Source organism: Peromyscus maniculatus, chromosome 6 (genome assembly GCF_049852395.1).
Source record: "Peromyscus maniculatus bairdii isolate BWxNUB_F1_BW_parent chromosome 6, HU_Pman_BW_mat_3.1, whole genome shotgun sequence".
NCBI classification, from domain to species: domain Eukaryota; kingdom Metazoa; phylum Chordata; class Mammalia; order Rodentia; family Cricetidae; genus Peromyscus; species Peromyscus maniculatus.
Genome location: NC_134857.1, coordinates 48,180,789 through 48,196,938, shown reverse-complemented (window position 1 = coordinate 48,196,938; position 16,150 = coordinate 48,180,789). Strand labels below are relative to the sequence as shown.

The 16,150-nt window shown below is 41.2% G+C and overlaps 1 long non-coding RNA gene across 1 annotated transcript; it reads right to left on the bottom strand.

The window, feature by feature from the left end:
- Positions 1-7,805: 7,805 nt before the first annotated feature.
- LOC143273736 (uncharacterized) lies at positions 7,806-13,635 on the bottom strand. Its single transcript, XR_013051927.1, has 2 exons — positions 13,581-13,635; positions 7,806-8,174 (listed from the first exon to the last, which is right to left on the bottom strand). It is a non-coding gene; the product is annotated as an uncharacterized LOC143273736 (long non-coding RNA).
- Between the last annotated feature and the right edge of the window lie 2,515 nt (positions 13,636-16,150).

The window sequence follows — 16,150 nt, the reverse complement described above, 5'->3', positions numbered from 1 at the left end:
CCCAATTAGACTCTAACTGCAACTTTTCAGAATATTTGATGAGACTGCTTTTGCAACATCCACAGCATTTTCAGTGAGTGTTAAGGACATATCTTAAAGAAGCATTGTTAACGGCATTATACAAATTAAATTCAGGTCCCATATATACAATATATTCTAAAGTATTACTGACTGGATTAGTTCAACAATTGGGCCACACAGGATGTTTCGTGAAGTTTAGACACTAGAACAACATCTTAAGGCAAGAGTAATTTGATTTTTTTCCCTAAATGTGTTGCCATAGATTTTCCTAAATGTTTTACAAACAGTTATTAAAAGCACATTGAGAATCTGAATTCCCTTTGGGCGAAACGTTTTAGTACTTAACTTTCATTTAATTCAAAATTACATATGGTTAGAGTTGCAGAAAAACATTAGAAAATCATAACCAGCTATCACAACACCACATGTTCAATGGATGCAGGGCAGACTCACTCATGGGCACCTCAAGGTGCCTAATAATAAAAATTAAAAAAAAAATCCTAATCGGTATTGCTATTTTTTACACTAAGAAGAAGGGACAATTGAATTTTATTTGTTCTGAATAAGCCGAAGGCTTCCCTGACATGCTGACAAGGAAGTGTTCAGAGATTGGCATATTTGGAGCTGGGCCAGCTGCCAGATAGAGAACAAGAGGGCAGAGCTAAGGGATTCTTAAAGGTTAGGGAATGTGGAGATGTATCTGGAGAAAACACTGATTAAGGAAGTGGGTCTAAGACCCAGAACACTGTGACAAGTGAAGCTTTGTGTGCAAATTGCAGGCATTTAGACTTACCTGAATTGGGGCTCTAACAATTAAATTTTGTAATTTGAAGGATATGCAAATAGGTAATAGACTAACTATTAATGTATTTGGAACTCATTGACGAGGGAGGCTATGAAATGAACCAGCTGGTGGATGAAAAGAACTGCGAAATTATGTTTTATTTCTGTTTAATGTTTCCATTTTAATTGTGCCTCTAGGTAACAGGCTTAAAAATGGAAAGTCTGTCTTTTGTATGGAAGGTAGAATTACCCTTTAAAAAAATTAAATTGTAAGAGTTGAAAAATACCTTCAAGAGAATAAATTATTAAAAAAAAAGAATACAGACAGGATTTGGCAATGCAAAATTATGCTATTTCAGTGCCCAAAACTATTTGTATAAAAATGCAAATTAAAGTTAGCTTGTGTTTTACTTGGCTTAAAGCAAAGGCAGGTTTTAACATTTTCTTTTAGGTCCAATTTCATTAAAAAAAAAACCCTCTTTGATCTGTATTACAATTAGTCAACTCTCTCTAAATCTGCCCGTCTTCCTTGCAATTATCACTTTTCTAGAGAATTAAAAAGTTCCTATGGGTCCTACCTGGATTGGTACAATAACTAAGAGTAATGTATTCCTAATTCATATGGTACTGCCAGCATTCTAGACTTGTCTATGAGCACATCACTTCCAAGATTTGTTCCTTATCTCTATCTTCAGTGGATGTATAATTAATGTGCCACTTATTTTATTCATACCCATGGTTTCCCATCCCTTCTGAATTAAAAACATTAAATTGAACTAAGAAAGGAAAAAAAAAAAGAGAACATTTCATTAGCACAACTGACCCTTTTAGAGAGGTCAGAGAAATGGAGAAAATTTGGAATCAAATATTTTGATTTCTCTCTACAAAAGAATGCAAAGGACCATGGAGTTTCAATTTGTCAGCCGTGGTGACAGCTTAAAAGTCATTATACTGGAGTAAATAAACTTTTGTTGTTGTTTTTTGAGACAGGATTTCTCTGTATTGTTTTGTTGCCCGTCCTGGATCTGCCTCTGTAGGCTGGCCTCGAACTCACAGAGATCCACCTGGCTCTGCCTCTCAAGTGCTGGGATTAAAGGAGTACGCCACCACCGCCCAGCATAAATAAACTGTTATTAAGTATTTCAAGTAGTGAAGTGCATGCAAGCTGTAAGTTTGCCTGTCTTTTTATGGTTTGATGTAAGAGGAAGCGAAAACTTATGGCAACTTACGAGGCCCCCAGACCAATAACCAGGTGGCCATCTTTAGACAGATGCAGACTTTGAAAAGCAACCCAGATCTAGTGTCAGTGAACCTGAGAACTGAAGTTAAAAAAATAGAGTTGGCATTACAGAGCACGGACAGACAAAGACATCTGGCATTCTTTGTTAGCACAAATAAATAGATAATAGATATGTAATGCATGCTTCTTGGCTTTGATAAAGATCGATGTCAAATAGTGACACGTGCAAGCTGGAAAATGACTCAAGAGATGATGACTTCTGTGAAAAAGAGGAAGCTGAGACCTACTTGCCCATCTAAATGCCCTTTCCTGGAGTTTCCTAGGGCTTGGTTTCACTGTCACCTTTCTATAGACGGCCTTTGCCCTGTGTTTCCTCTTCACAATCTTCCTGTGTCTTCTGAGTCTCCACCACAGATGCTGGGCTTCTTCCTTCCAAAGTCTCTCTGTTCCCACCTTGTTTTCTTCCACCCCAGCCTAGTATCCTCGCTTCCTGTCCTTAGCCGTTCCTCTGATCTTGTGCATTCCATTCCACCTTCTTCTCACCACCTAGCCCTGGAGAGCACTGATTGATCAAAGGGTCTCTTTGGGTCAATATTTTCTTTAGAACTCTTCAGTAACGACTACCGTTTTCTAAAGAGACCTCAGCATAGCCCATCAAACAGCTTTCACCCCATTCTTACCACACACTCTCCATCACAGCCGCAGTTTTGTTCTGGGGACATTAACGACCTGGAGCCCATCCACTCTTGACTTTGATGCATGTTTGCTCTTCTCTCTGGGTTGTCTCTTCTACCTTCTTCTCAAGCACAGCTTCCTGTGCACTTCACAAACATTTCCTCCTGGAGTACTCAACTGATTTCACCACCTCTCCCCCAGGTTCCTGCCTCTATTTCTGCTTTCGTGGTGCCCATTGGCCCTCTGTTGTCAAGAACAATGCCATGTTGGAATTGTTTGCGGTGACTTGATTGAAGCTGGGGAGAGGGTACCATTCCCTGTGGGGATTTGCAGCCCGCAATGCACTTGGATACTGATGCCCAGTAGATTGCTATTGCATGAATGAATATGTAAATAAGTTGCATGGACGGAGCCAGATGAAACAGAGGGACTGGAAATGCCACATATCATTGAGAATTCACTGACCTGGTGATTTGCTGTATTTAGAATTCAGATTTTGACCTTCACTCGCACTAAAGAAAATCCAGCAGGTATTAAAAGCAGTTGTTTTTCCAAAGGAGATTTAATGGCTTAGATTTTGGAGAATCACAAAGGGAAGAAAACCATAAGCAGTATTTTTTGCCACAGAAATGACTTCAAATTGAAACACACACACACACACACACACACACAAACACACACACACACACACACACAGAGGCACACATGCAGGCGTGCATGCACGCACATACAATCATTCACCATATTCACTGAGCTGACTGACCCTTTTCTGTAGACAAAATAAAATGACGAGGAAAAGCACAGAACACTGTTTACAGATGTCATAAACATTCAGGGCTGCACATCAAGGCTGATGCTGGAACCTTCTGGGCTTGGCACATCAGGTGACTTCAGAGGGTGACTCCTGACTCTCCAAGGACTGGAGGCTAGAAAGTGAGCAGGCCTGGATCCATGAAAGATGGGACAGATATCAGTCAAAGTGGAATCAGATGGTAGCAGAGGCACAACAAGGTTCCCGGGGGATCCAAACAATCTGCAGCTCCAATGTCCTCAAGACTCAAGGGCTTTGAACATGAGGCCCGGAGTCTGCAGAGACTAATCTGAGCAGTGAGTTTCGAATGCTGTGTATTATATTTTCCAGTTTGACACTTGTGAGCCTAAAGGAGTCCCTAAAATGTCTTCTTTTAATCCATGTGACATTAACTATCACTTTGCAAGTCTTTAAGTTTACAAGTGGAGGTTTACCAGCTTCCCAGGTTTTTTGTGCATTTATTTAGGGTGAGAATTTATTGTATGCAAATGCTACAATGAGATTTTCAAGATGTTTACTAAAGATAAATGTTTCTTAAGGAAAAAGAGACAGCTTATATTTAGGAAGCGGTCGCAAAAGCATACTAAATAGTACACATTGGTCACAGGACACGGGAAAATCAAGTTGGTACTGACCAAGAAACCGCCTCCCTGTTGGCTAGCATTCATGGTACCAGATGTTATGTGGGCTACTAAAAGAAAAAGTCACCAACAGTCTTACCTGGCTGTGAACCCCATGAACTGCAATAACTATGCCCATGTGTGCGAAAGTGGCATGAATGATATGGGGATAACCAGCTGGTTTCTGATTGGATTTGAAGCCCACTCCCCAGGAGGAAACACGTGCCTGGTACTATGAAGATGGCCAAGAACTCATGGCAACAGTGCTCATCAGCCCTGGGGTGAACTTACTACTATTATTTGCGAAGTAGACACAGGATCACACTGCAGTGTAAATTTGTGTCTCTCCATCCATATATTAGTGGAGCTCTCATCTGAGAAGTTTCCTTGTGCAGTTAACTGTGATTAATGCAGAGACTCACAACGGGTTAAAACACAGACTCAGCCACAAAGGGACATCTATATCACCCTCACACCCCCTTTCTGTCCCCATACCATACCAAGGTTCAGGGACCATTGTGGAAGAGAACAGAAGCTACACACACACACACACACACACACACACACACACACACACACACTCACTCACTCACTCACCATACCAAGGCTCAGGGACCATTGTGGCCATTGTGGAAGAGAACAGAAGGTTGTAACAGGAAGACGTTGGGGAGGACTAGAAAGAAACAGTGTCTTCTGGACATGAGAGGAAGACCGCACTCAGGAACTCATAGCAGCTGTGGTTACTTGCACAAGACCTGTACTAGATCAAGCCAATCAGCATCCTAGTGTGGAAGGAGAAGGAGTTCAAGACCTCTTATCCTAACTGAGGAGCTATGGATGATTGACAGCCTTTAGGGGAGGGACAGTCAGGTTTTTTTTTTTTTTTTTTAAGTATGTGGCTCCTGAAAGGTTGACGGTACTCAAGTGGATGGTCCCACACCTGTGAGTACATGGGCAGTACAGATTGGGCTCAATGGATTATTAAAAACACAAAAGAGGACATGAAGTTGAGAGAGTAGAGAGGTGGGAGTGGATTTGGAAGGAGTTAAGGAGGAGCTGGGGCTGAATATGATCAAAGTACATTGTATGAAATTCTCAAAGATTAATGAATACATTATATTAAAATTATCTTAGTGCTCTATAAAACACTGGTCAAATTACATAACCACATCTATTGACTAATTAAATGTCAGATACTGGTAGGCTAGGTCAGATACTATTCCAATTGAATAAATATTATGGGCATAGTCAACTGGTTTCTGAATAGTTTTGAGGCCCACCCTCCAGGAGGAAGCACATGCCTGGTACTTAGATTGAATTCAATCAAATGAATCAAACTATTTACCCTCAAAGAGAAGTTGGTAGCTAAATAGAGAAGAAATGTCAATTTTTATAGGACATTGTGGAAGGTGACATTAAAAATAATTGTTAAGCGGTATAGGAGACTCACTAATGTGGTGTATGTGTGTGTGTTAGAGAGAGAGAAAGAGATGGGGGAATGTATAGATGGTATATTGCTTCTTTGAAACTGTGTTTGTTTTTTCAGACACAGTCTGACCATATAGCCTAGGCTGGCCTAGAACTCAGGATCCTCTCACCTCAGTCTTCCAAGTTCTTGGGATTATAGGCATCTGTTAACTATGTCCAGCTTGAAATTGCCAATTAAAGAATGTTTTGTTAAAGACCTTGCTTTTACACATTTCTGAAGCATCCAATTTCTCTTTCAAACTTCAGCAAAAAAAATGTATCTGTTTCATTAAATATTTAAGGTTCTTCACTGATAATTCAATTCCAGTTGAATGACAACTCATGTTTTGTGATCAGAACCTATGAGCCAACTGAAGGCAAGACATGACCCTTTAGCAGAGCCAGGGTGCTATTTCTTGGTTCTGAGCCTAGAGTTCCAGTGACTAAGCATGCTTCCTCTAGGGCAAAGTTGGTCTGTCTGCCTTTTCCTCGTGTATGCAAGGCAGATGGAGAGATCCTATCTTAGTGATAGTTTTCACAGCTTGTGTCCAGGTCAGAAGCATCCTTGGTGGAAGGCAGTACTGTCTGTGTAGGGCAGAGGCACTTGTCTTTTGCCTGGGGAACTCACACCAATCATGATTGACAGCTACAAAGAGAAAGAAGTGTTTTACTAGTGATCATATGACCCAGATGAATGGTATAAATTTAATTCCTGGACTCCTTATCCTTATCCAGGCTTCTGTGTCTGTTTATAATGTTATGCCCTATTGCAAAGAGAATTTATGACACCGGGGGTAATGGTTTTAGAATTTCTTCCAGGCCCAGCTCTCGCAACTTTTCTCCCTGTCTTTTTTGAAGTCATCTTCACCACCAGCCACTTCCTAAGGAATGCTTTTCTTAGAACATTGGACCAACAGAGCCAAGGCTGGCGGTACCTGTCTTTTCTCAGGCCAGGGTGTTTGCAGACTGTGGTTTGAGGTTTCGCCAGTAACTTCAGCCGTTTTCAGATGGCGGGGGATGGGGGTGGGTGGGTGGTGGGGTGTGGGGGGGGGGGGTGGGGAGGTGGGGGGGGTTGCTCTCTGGATGCAGAGCCCACAGTTACGTTGGGTTCCTAATGTAATGGGCGCTTCGCTTTGTTTTTCACCTCTTGTTTTCACCATCAATTAGGCAACGGTTTTGCCGGCTTTGCCGTGTGCTGGATGTTTCACTTTCTCCGTCTCAACCGGACGGGACATAGAAAATGTCACTTAGAAAGAATGGAAAGATTTGATTATGGATACCAATGTGGTCTAAGAGATTAGAGTATTCTGGGATGGAAACCCAGAGATTGATCTCAAAACACGATCCTTCAGAGTGATAACAGCAAGATATTTATAGTTGGGTTGGCAATTAATTTTTAGAGTTATACTGTTATTTTCAATAAAATGAGTTGTTACCAGAGCTGTGATAGATATTAAGAGTTAGAGTGTAGTAATAGTTTTCTTAAAGCTTTATTTTGTTTTAGATTGTGTGTGTGTGTGTGTGTGTGTGTGTGTGTGTGTGTGTGTGTCTGAGCATGGGTATGTACATGTGAGTGTAACTGCCCATGCATCTCAGAAGTGTTGGATCTCCTAGCGCTGGAATTACAGGCAGTTGTGAGCTGAAGGATGTGGGTTCTGAACTCCAGTCATCTGTAAGAGCAAGCACACACAGTACATGCTCTTGACTTCTGAGCCATCTCTCCAGCCTCCAATAATAAGTTTTTACAAAAGAGTAGATAAAAGCATTCATGGGTGATATTATGAGTGGAGCCTATGAAGTTCATCATGCATCTTTATTATTCCTTATCCCCTCTTATCCTGTAGCAGCCATGCTGATTCTGGCAAGGACTCTGGATGTCCTTCCCCCATAGACTAACCCAGTCCCAATCCCTTGTCACAGCAATTGGGTCAGGCGTGGGCACATGACCTAAGCTGCCCAATCAGAATGAAATTCGGGAGGCAATTTCCTTATCCTTCTGACAAGTTTGTATATTATTTGGGGAGCCAGCCTTTTTTTTGGTTTTTGTTTTTTTTAAACCTTGCCATTTGTGAAGCTGTCTGCTGTCAGGATGTAGCTACATCAAGTTCAGAACCTAGAGGAGGGCCCAGGAAGAGAGTCAGAGCACACTTTATGTCCTAGGTTTGGGAATTTGAGATATTTGAGCCAGTAACTGAGTTCACTTTATTGCTTTGGTTTGCTAATTGCAGCCACAGGCATCCTCACAGGGGATACGTGGCACAGAGAGCAGGCAAGACACAACACGGAGGCTGTGGAACGGCTTGCAGGGGCAAGTCTGAGCTGTCTAGCTTCCAATGATGTGTGCACTCCTGATGATGAAGATGAACGGGCAGCTCCCCCTCACTGTGAGCTCTATGCTCTGGGCAGTCTTTAGCATTTTACACATTACCTCTTTCAATCCTTCCAGCAACTCCATGACCCAGGGAGCCAGAAAATATGTCTGTCTGCCATCTCGTGGATAATGACTTTGAATAGATCACCAGATAGGTATACCAGATAATATCTCCGCCGAAGAGCACTGTGAGGAGGACAGAATGGGGTAACATTGTCTAAATACCTCTGCAAAGCACAAGCCTACATTAATTTGTGAAAGATTGGTCTCTGGGACTGGGGAGATGCTCAGAAAGTAGAGTCCTGTGAAAGCATGTGGGTGTGAGTTCAACAGACAGAATCCACTTAGAGTGGGCACATACGGGAGACAGAACCAGGAGAATCAAGAAGCTTGCAGGTCATTTAACCTTTTATATACAGTAGGGAAGGAAGAGATCCTAACCTGACTCAAAAAAAGTGGAAAGCCAAGACTGACCTTGAAGTTGCCCTCTGACCTTCTGCTTTCATATGTGTACTGTGTCATGAGAGGTCCCACACTCAGACCTGTGAGTGCTCACACATACACACGCTGTTTAGAAGATGATATACTAGTTTGTGGCCCTGCTGCAGCTGGGGTCTGTGGTGATGTCCATGGCCCATGTTAGCATAGGGGCTCATGGGAATCATGCTGTGCTTAGTCAGCCTGCCCTTCAATGGCCCTGGGATTGCTGACCCTGCCCCGTGGGGGATACTGCAGCAAGAGAGCTGGCTCCACCCCTCAGGGGAGAACTCCCCCCCCCCCCCCCACTCGGGAAAGACAGTCCAACCCCTCATCACAGGTATTCACCTCACCTGGGCAGCACACTAGAGCTGACTCTGGTGTCTGGATGCAGCTGAGCCAGCTCTGAGGGTGTGAGAACAACAGAGCTGAGCGGGTCGTGTCATCCCCCCATCCATGTTCCCTGCCCATTAGTCCTCATTACATGTGTTTTAGTTTGCCTCTCTGTTACTGTGATCAACAATGACCAAAGGCAACTTGCAGAGGAAAATGTTTAATTTAGATTACAGCTGTCAGTCAACCATTGAGGGAAGCCAAGACAGGAACTTAAAGTAGTTCCTGGAGGCAGGAACTGAAGTAGAGACCATGGAAGAATGCTGCTATTGGCTTGCTCTCCAGTACTTGCTCAGCCTCCTATCTTATACAACCCAGGACCACCTGCCAGGGGTATCATGGCTTGCAGTGGGCTGAGCCCTCCCACATCAATCACTGATCAAGAAAATGCCTCATAGACATGCCCACAGGTCAATCCGATGGAGGCAATCAATTTCTCAACTGAGGTTCTCTCTCCTTAGGTGACTCTAGTTTTCATAAAGTTACTAGAAACTAGTCAGCACAATATTCCATCTAACAGGCTTTTTAATACTTGATGCCCTATTTTTTTTCTACAAGATTGTAAACTCTTGAGGGGCATAATCTTGTAGTCTAGCTTCTAGCTCATTCCATAATGGGATCCAAAATAAAACACAGATAGATGACTGAGAAAAATCCTTTTTCTTTTTGTCTTAATTTACTTAAGTACAAGTTTCCTTGGAAAAGATATCAAAGGCTCAAAAGCTTAAAAACCATTGTTCATTTTATTGAATTGATCTGAATTGCCTGGCTGTTACTCACTTAACTGCTAGAGTTTGTTCTACCCCCCTTTTATCCTTTAGACAGTATAAGTAAACAAACACAAAGTGAAAGGAGGCAACAGCAATCGCAACAAGAAAATAACTCCCCGAACAGATCAGAAGTAGCCTGTAAGTCATGGTGAGCACAGAATGTTTGTCAGCAAGTGCAAAGGGAGATGCCCTCAGCTGCCCTTTGTTCAAATATCAAGGATTGGTGCAAAGTGCAGACATGTAACCATAAAAAGAAAAGAGAGGAATGTGCTGGAATGTGAGTAGACACAGACATTTTCCCCCTAGTGTATCTCAGGCTGGGGCTTCAAGCTCTGATCCTGAGCACATATATTATAAGATGCTGTGAGTTTCTTAGAATCTGGAAGAAGTGCTGTATAGACTCAAGGCAGCATATTTAATCTGATGGGCACTGACTCTTTTTTCTTTGCTTTCTTAAATGTCATTAATATTTATTTAATCTTGGTAGTTATTCTCTATCTATTTAGAGAACACTAGCATATTATTCATAGATAGTCACATTAATTACATTTTGAGGGGGTGTCAGATATTTCTTTTTGGCCTTAAATTCACTGTGCAGTTGGAAATGACCTTGAGCTTCCCATCCTCCTGCCTCATATTCAATTTATTCAGTGCTAAGGACTGAATCTAGGGCTTCGTGCATGCTAACTTTCAAAAGCGCTCATCAATTGAGCTGCATCTCTAATTTACATCAGTAAGTCTAGAATTTAAAAAAAAATCTGTCAAATTGCTATGGCTGTGGGCTAGTTGTTGTACAGAGTTGTAGAACTGAGTTGCCTAACATGTACAAGGCTATGAGTTCAAACCTCAGCACAGCCACAAAGTAAAAAACAAAAGAAAAATGCTTCACATTTCTTCCTGTAAGAACTTTGCTGCTTCCTTTATTTTCAGGAAGCTTGTTAACATTGGAGTTCAGGGTATCTTAAAACACAGAGTGGTAGTTACTGTGGCAGTCTGGTGAAGTGGAAACCAGGGCTTTATATATTCTATCAAAGAAGACAGAGCTATCTTAAATACAGCTAATAATAACATGCCTCATGTATGTATAGTCAGCTTTATCATTTACAAAACACTTTCAATTTTTAAATTTTTTTGGCAGTAAGTCAAACAGCAAAGAATCATGATGAGTGATCAATATAGTGGAGAGAGGACACTCTGATCCTGACTGGAAAGAACGTGGGTGATGTAATCAGTTGGACACTGTAGAGTGAATATCATTTTCCCATTATGACACAGGCATATTTCTTAATTGCTAGAATGGAGAACAATAGCTTCCAACCTGTGTCTGATGTGGTAAAAACGTTTAGTGAGGAGGTCTGCTGCATAGGGATGTGGATTCAGAGCCTATTTTATGACACTGTTATCAACTATCTGATTAGTATTAAAAGATATGTGTGTGCCTATGTCTTTTTATCTGTCTGTCTATTTACCTATAACAGTTGTGTATATGGTATCAAATTCAGGGTAAAGACATGTTAGGCACACATTCTACCACTGAGCTACAGACAAAGTCTAAAGATGTGGTTTAAATTATGAAATAAGTAACTCAGATTGTATCTCAGGTCCTTGGATGATGAGCTGACAAGCTTGATTCTCCATTTTCAAACTCTATTCTGGGATCAAATGCAAACAAAACTCACTAATAAGAGCTATCATACTGAGCACTGCTTTTCCAGGTGCTTCAAAGCATGATGCTATTAATCTACACTACAACTCTGTGAGTTCATTACTACCACAAGCCCTCCGCTATAGAAGTATGCTGAGGTTTAGTGAGATTAAGCAATTTAATCAAGGATGCTCAACTAGCAATTCATGAATCTAGAATTTATCTATATTTTTCATTTATTTTTTTATTTTATGTGTACGGGTATTTTGCCTGCATCTAAGTCTGTGCACCACATCAGATCCTGGGACTGGAGTTACAGTTGAACTGCCATGTAGATGCTGGGAATCAAACCCTGGTCCTCTGGAAGAGCAGCAAATGCTCATAACTACTGATCCATCTCTCCAGCCCCACGAAGCTACGATTTAAATCCATGCTTCGAGACTTTCCTAAAACTCCCAAGGACTAAATGGCGGTGTCAAAGCTGGTGAAAATCAGGAGAAGATTCAAACCTTGAGGGTCAACAACTCTAGACCAACAATCTACACACTAAATAAGTGAAGCCTGCAATCTCTGCACCCAGGGTTGAGGCAGGGAGACACTGTGGGTTCCAGGGCAGTATGGGCTAGCGAGTGTTTCAATTTATTTACAAGGTAGTGGAGGGGAAGGGAAGGATTTCAGCCTTTGTAGTGGTAGAAAGAGTAAATTACGTATCAATATATTACTGTTCATTTGTTTTTACATTTTAATGTTGTTACCATACATATTTTAGAGAGTAGATTGTTATGAAGATGACCTTCAATGAGTCAAACACTCCCGTGTCTATACTTTTTTCCTTTTATTTATATATTTTAAATTATTTCTTTTATTTTTGAGATAATGATTACATTATTTCCCTCTTCCTTTTCCTCATTCTATTCTTTCCTATGAATTCAACTACATTTTTTTTTAAATCATGCAACAGACTCCATTTCTGTAGTCCTTTCAGTTTGGATTGGTTTGAGAATTTCCTTTGATCCCTAGAATATGACAGAGGTAATGATTGCATTCCAGAGATAAGCCACCAAGGTCTTGTGGTATCTGCTCTTACCATCTTGTTCTCTGAGGCCCTAGTGTGTAAGTTCACATTGAAAAAGCCTACTGTAGCTTATTAGAAGATGGGAGACATAGGTTCAGAAAGTTCTGGAATAGACTGAAGTCCCTGACACCAAATGACATGAACACACACACACACACACACACACACACACACACAGCCATCTTTGACCCTCAAGTAAGCTAGCAGATAAATGATGGCAGATCATTTATGAACAATCCCAGAAAAACAGAGCAGCATGGGATGTTAACTCTCAGAATTATGAAGAGCAACAACCAATCACTGTGATGATTAGCCACTGTATTTTGCTGTGGCTTCTTTGGCAAGAAGAAATAACTAAAACAGTGCTGGTAATCTTCATATTACTCAAGTAGTGGAGCAGTTTGTAGTAGTTTTTATAGAAAGCTGCTGAGGTGTGCCAGTCTGAAGGGTGAGGGATTGGCTCAATGCCACACAGTTAAAAATGATGGAGCTGGCACTGGAGCCTAGATCCCGACATTTCTAGCACAAGCTTTAGTGCCTCCTATTTTATCCAATTAAAAAATCATCATGGTTTATTTGAAAGCTGACTTCATGTACAGGTAATGGGTTTGGGTTACAGGCATTACCTGCAACGATCATTTCGCAGTCTCAGGAAGATGCCCTGGAGATCACTCATGAAGTCCCTTAAAAGCATGGGACCCCAAAGGCAGCCACCCTCGCCACCTTTTTTTTTTTTTTTTGCTATACAGTTTGGTTCATGAGTCTTTTTCTTCTGCAGAATGAGATATTTCCCAGTGAGGCATAATTACTGAGAAGTTACCTCTTCCATTTAGAGTTTCTCAAAGTAGCAAAAATAAATTTCATTTTGAAAGATCAATAGAAACCAAGTTAATCATTTAAAAACGCTGCGGAATATTTCTGGGCTATCGATAGTCTTACAGTACTACAGGGATTGCCTGCGGGCTCGCTGCAGAAGCAAAGGGAAAGCAACCTTCACAAAGCCTCGCTGGCCTTCTCCAGAGGCAGCCTCCTTGACTCCCAACCAAGGCAGTGGTCGTTCTAGCTAAAGGTTTCCGCGGGATTGCTTTATAAGTTGTGCATACTTCCTCTGTTATTAGAAACACAGGCCATCATTTCATTTAAAATCATCACCAAACAATCGGCCAAAGTGAGGGGAAAGGTTGTTCAAAGAGCATCTCATACCTAAAAGGCCCCGGATGTTTCAGCCTCACCTCTGGCCAGTTTACTTGGTACTGAGTTTGTAACCATGTGGATGTTTCCTTCTGGAACTGTTGGCTGTTAACGTAAGCATCTGCTTGTGTTCCAAAGCCTTGTTTGAAGTGAATGACCAGGCAGGCGCTTGTTTGAACTATGAAGTGGCCCAAGATCACTAGAAAAGCAGAAATAGTGATAATTTTTACAAGCTGGCTTTTCACTAAAGGTGGACATTAGCATTATTGGTCTTCAGAATTGTTCTCAATAATTTTGCATACTTAAGTATTTTTCTACTTCCCATGCTTGCTAAAGTTGTGTGAAGATCTGCTCCCGACAACTCAACATTGCATTTATTTAAACACACTCTAGATAGTGCGTATCAGGTAATGATCCAATGACCATAATGTGGTTGTCTAGTCTTCAAAAAAGCATCTTTAAAAAATTCCATCCTTCTACTCAATTATGCAAATGATAAATACAAACGTTCACTCCCTTGTCCTGTCTATTAATAGGTGATTGTAGAAAATATGAAGATTTTCAGAAAATGCCCATTGTCTATTTGTTTCTAATTTCCTTCTGTTAATGTCACTGTAGATTTCAATGTCATAGTCCTGCACGTTGCTGCCCCTAATCTGACAGTGTCAGAGGATCTATCTTCATTTTCTCACTCGTTTCATAATCTAATCCTCAGCTCTAACATGCAATTAGTGCCCTCTTCGCCCTCTGCATACCAAACAGGCTGACTGCTACAGCTCCCCCTGTGCAATCCGTTTAGCAAGGCCGCCAGTAATGAATATGTACATTTAGAAGACCTCAGCGCAGAGGGTCACAGGCAATCAACCTTGAATTCAATTATGCAAGTCAAGGTTAATGACTCGCTGCAGTGGTCAGAGGCATTCAGAATCCAGCAGATTAAATCAGCCTGTCAGAACTGACAATGTAGAAAGCATGGAATTGTGTGAGAAACAGGGATTCGTGCAAAGATAAAATGGTGTCAGTCCTCAACGAAAATTACATGGAGTTCTCTGTGGCAAATCAGATTGTAAATCTCCTGTGGACCCGCAATATGATTAGTCTACATAAAGATGTTTCTAGATTGTAATACGGAGGCACTAATAGGACCTTCTGAACTCCTCCCTCACTGGGTAACTCCGCTGCTTTTAATCTCATCATTTCCGTGTTCTGATTGTACTGCATAAAAATGAAATTATTATTTCCCAGTTATATTCACCCACTCTGCACTACATACTTTTTTAAACATTACCTGAAGTTTAATTGGTAGAAAAAAAAGTTAAAAATCTCCAGTAATTTTATATTATGTTTCTCCTTCATTTACTTTTAAGATCTCTTTGATATTTGTGTACTGCAGCTAGTTGAAAGGAAAAAATACCAGATATAGGTTAAAAATTATAAGACCATAAAACAGTTGTCTTTTGATTTATGTATAACATAGATTTTAGGTTTTTTTTTTATAAGTAATTCACAAAGCAAATGTATCACAGGTTTGCCAGAATGTGTTTGACACTAATTATCTCATGCATTGAGATGCGCCTACGTTCTCCAGACTCAAGTGGGAGGAAAGCTTGGACTTATTCTCAACTCTCAGTGGAGTGTCTATGACGTGTGGATAATCAGATTTCTTTTGCATTAGTAAATAACATTCATATGATTATGTATTTCCTTAAGATAAAAGATAGGGCCTATAAAAGTTATGAGTAAATTAAAACCTTAGGGATTTTAAATAGTGTGTCAAGTTTAATTAGAAAGTTATTCTTGCATTTTCTGTTTTCCCCTCTTGTTTTAAATATTTATTTTCATGTGTATGTGCATATGCTTGCACACGTTCACATATCCTTCGTGTGTGCAAAGGCCCTTGGAGGCCAGAAGAAGCCATTTAATCCACTGGAACTGGAGTTGTAGGTGGTTGTGAAGCTACCATGTGAGTACTTGGAATCAAACCTAGGTCTTCCACAAGAGCAGTGGGTGCTCGTAACCACTGAGCCATGTCCCTATCTCCCTTTTTCTTGTTTTTTTTTCCCTTGGGGGGGGTTGGGTAGGGGGGGGATAAGGTCTTCCTATATAGCTGAGGCTAGCTTTGCACTCATGACCTTCTGCCTTGGCCTTCTGAGTGCTGGGAGTCGAGGCATACATACTGTCTAACTCCTCTCTCATTTCCCTCCTTTCTGCTCACCTGGGCATCGCCTTTTCTTCTTGTCCTTGCACATACGCTGTGTGTCTTGTTCCTGCTAATGTGGGCCGGACACCAATGGTCTTAGTCTAACGGAGAGTGTACAGGGAAGTGGAGAAAGAGGGGATGACTAGTTAACTAGCTAACATGCTGTGAGGAATGTGATAAGGCCGGGGATGTGCTCTGCTGGGTTCTGAGGAGGCCATGGATTCCGCCCCTGTGAGCATGCTTGTCATGACTCATGCAAGTTGGGAGGGAGGACTTAACATATCAAGGAAGATTTTACAAATAATGGGATATTTGACTTGAACTGAGAAGGAGAAGTAGGAGTTTTCTAGGCAGAGAGGAAGAACAACAACAAAAAGGCCCCTAGGCCCAGAGGACAGAAGCAAATGTGTA